General features: G+C 31.0%; 1 pseudogene; it reads left to right on the top strand.

The window, feature by feature from the left end:
• The first annotated feature begins 585 nt into the window (after positions 1 to 585).
• Positions 586 to 2295, top strand: LOC149512892 (uncharacterized; annotated as a pseudogene).
• Positions 2296 to 3896: the final 1601 nt, after the last annotated feature.

Raw genomic sequence — 3896 nt, 5'->3', positions numbered from 1 at the left:
AAATATTACTTATAATTTAAATTTAATCGATACAACGATAAAAATTTTATCAATATTTTTACTAAAAATATTTATATCAAATTATATATCAAATTTTATTAATTTTTTTTTAAATTTTTTCCACTTAATCTATATAGTGAGACATTTCAATTTATCGATTTTGATTTTCAATTTTAATTTTTATTTAATCAATTTTAATTATAAATTTCACCAACTTCACCTAAAAAACTTATCTTTAGTCTTCTAAGAATGGGGTTTCCAAGTGAATTAGCGGTACAAACCCTTGCTACTAGGGGCGGTAAATCCACCTTCAAAGCCACCGAATGGATTCTTTCCCACAAATCCTCCAACCCCAGGCCAACTCCTCCTCCTTTCCAACCCAAACTTGACCCCTTCTTTCATTTTCGTTCCAAACTTTCCAATTCTCCTCCATCTTCTGAACGCACAGTCACAGCTCCAATCATCCGAATTTCACCCTAACAAGACCAACACGAAGATTCCACCACCCCAACTCCTCTCCATAACAAACGTCAAAAATTGCAACATCCTAAACCAATTACTTAACATGACAAAACCAATTAAACCTATGAGCCTTTGTCGAAGCTCTTACTATTTTCGAAGTTGTTGCTCAAGAACATATTCTGGGTAACAATTCTCTTTTTCGTTCTGTCGTTGACCGTAACAGAATTCCTTTTATTATTTTTTGGGGTCCTTATGGTACTGGTAAGACTTCCATTGTTAAATAGGCTCAACAATGGTCTTTATTTCGATTTGTTTCTTTGTCTGCTGTTACTTGTGGGGTTAAGGATGTCAGAGACACCGTTAAGGAAGCTAGGAAAATGAGAGTTAATAATAATAAAAGGACTTTACTTTTTGTTGATGAAGTTGATAGGTTTAATAAATCACAACAGGATTCTTTCTTGCCTGTGACTGAAGATGGAAGTATTGTGTTTGTGGGGTCCACTACTGAGAATCCTTTGTCTCATTTGATTGCACCATTGTTGTCTAGGTGTAGGACATTGAATCCTTTGAAACCTCATCATGTGGTAACTCTTTTGAAAAGAGCTATTATTGTCTAAGAGAAGGGATTGTCACAGAGCGTCGGGTTGAGGGTTAATGTTAACGATGATGCTACTGAATTTTTGTTTATGAATTGTGATGGTGATGCTTGTGTGGCATTGAATGCTTTAGAAATTTCTGCCACAATAGCAGCTGTCTGAGTGGCTGGTGATCCAGTAAAAGGTGTAGGAGTACAGCCCGATAGGGAATTTGATTTGGTTTTAAGTGACGAAAATGAGATTGGTTCATTTGAAGCAGTTGTTAGGGTGGATGATGCTAAGGAGGCACTCCAATGTAAGCATATTGCATACGACAAAGCAGGGGAAGAGCATTACAATTTAATCAGTGCGCTCCACAAGTCAATGGGGAGAAGTGATGCAGACGCTGCGATTTATTGGTTGGCAACAATGCTTGAAGGAGGTTAAGTGCCCCTTTACATTGCACACAGACTAATAAGGTTTGCAAGTGAGGATGTCAGGTTGGCTGATTCATTAGCCCTAAATCAGGCTTTTCCTGTTATCATGGTTGTCATTTCTTGGCCTTACCTAAGTGTAATGTGATTATTGCCTAATGTGTTGCTTACTTGGCTTTTGCTTGTAAATCCATTTCTGTGTATCGAGCAATTGAAGCTGCACAGTAGGTTGTTAAGGAATCTGTAGGACAGAATGAGGGAGCGCCACTTCATTTAAGGAATGCACCAACCAAGATTATGAAAGAACTTGGATATGGAAAGGATTATAAATATCCACCAGATAATCCATCTTCATCAAGTCAATCATACCTTACACCTTCGCTCCTAGTACACAAGTTCTTTGATTGGCCAAGCGAAAATTCACAAACTAGTAAGAATCATGTCATGATTTTTAGGGAGTCCTCGAGCAGAAAATTTCCTTGATTGACCAAAATGTAAATTCCTCCAGTAGTTTTTTTGGAATTGTTTGTAGATATGCCTTTTCTATAGGTAAAATATCAGAAACAATTTATTATGTTTTTGTTGCTGATATTGGTCAAAATTATGATACAATTACTACATGATGTTCGATAGTTTGATAGACTCGAATTATGTTATGAAAATGGTTAAATTCTATGGAAGTTGTCAATGGAGAAAGGGGAAGGAAGTGGGAGGATTTCTTTCTAAAAAACCTTTGCCAAGTAATTTTGCCTCATCGTTGCATTGTGGTGTGAGCGCAAACCAATAGATTGACATGGAAACATCAGGAAATGTTTGCTTCAGATAGTTGGCAATTCCAATATCGAATATTGACGAGAGTGAAAAGGCACTTAAACAGCAAGTATTACAGCAGTGGACTCCTAAAAGCAATTGGAAAATAACGTTCACCAACCTTCTACCAAGACTTTTTTTGAAACTAATATTTTGACATATATTGTTAGAAAAAATAAATAAAATAATAGAAATAATAAAAAAAAATTGGCTTTAGGGTGTGAAGAATATTTTTTTTAAAGGTAATTATACCTTTAGGGTACACCAACCTTCTACCAAGACTTTTTTTTAAATTAATATTTTGACATATATTGTTAGAAAAAATAAATGAAAGAATAGAAATAATAAAAAAAAATTGGCTTTAAGGTGTGAAGAATTTTTTTTAAAGGTAATTATGCCTTTAAGGTACAACAAAGTTTCAAAACTTTCAAATCAAAAGTAGTGAAAATAATTATACCGAAAGATTTATTTATAATTAATGAATAGACATAAAGTTATATTCAAATAGTTATAACTTTTTGTGTAACATAATTTTTATGAATAATAATTTATTTATATTCAAATAATTATGACCATTTATCATATGATAATTGTTTCTATACAAACATAAATATTTAAAATATGAATGAAATTAATTCAAAAATTAATTTTATTTACCAATAATTAAGTCTTTCTATCCAATGTGGGATACATCACATTCTAAACTATTAAAAAATCTCTCACTAGTTTGGAATGTTGATGTTTAATTTTTAACTTTTTACACAAATAAATATCATGAATACAAAAAGATATTTTTCGATTTAAACCTTTAATTCACATATATACTTTAGAATTCTAAAGAAGTTGACGGTGTCCGCAGATTAAATCTCAACTTATAGTGTTATAATTAAAAATATAATACACATAATACTTATTTATTCTTCTATCAAAGGTTTATAACCACTTTAACACTATTATAACAATGTGTTTATCCTATTTATAAACATTTAGAAGAGAAACCCAAATTCTTCTTATTGAAACGACACGGGTTTTATGTTTATATAAGTTAAGTTTCCATTATGTCTCTATTGTTTGACGTTTAAAAATCCATTAAAAGTATAAAAACTTATTCTTCCTACGCAATGGACCACATTAATTTCTAAAATTTGAATGAATTTTATAAGCACTTAACAAACATTTAACAATAACTTGTTTTTACTCATTAAACTTTGTAATTAGAGGTTACTAGTTCAAAGTTGGGTTCTCATTATTAGTGTTTCATAGTAAGGGTTTAAATCCATTCTACTTGTAATACTACTAACAAAATATCTTGTAATTCAATTTTCTTTTATGGTAATTACTCTCACTTGAGATTTAATCTCTATTATAATCACTTCAGATTAATATAACTAAACTTTTTATTTTGCATATCATTTATATGCTTTTATTGCCTCATTCTTATCATTTTAAGAAATAATTGGTATTGATTATGGCCACAACTCTATACTCATAAATTTCAATCATTATATTTTCATACTTTTATACATTTTTAATATAATTATCCTTTTAATACAATTGAATAAAATGAATAAATAAATCAAATCATTTTAGTCCTTTTAAGATATGTAAGGACTTT

This window comes from Durio zibethinus, chromosome 21 (genome assembly GCF_047325235.1).
Source record: "Durio zibethinus cultivar Kanyao isolate XHJ-2024 chromosome 21, ASM4732523v1, whole genome shotgun sequence".
Lineage (NCBI taxonomy): Eukaryota > Viridiplantae > Streptophyta > Magnoliopsida > Malvales > Malvaceae > Durio > Durio zibethinus.
Note: the sequence above shows the minus strand (reverse complement) of the source record. Positions and strands in the feature narration are given on the sequence as shown.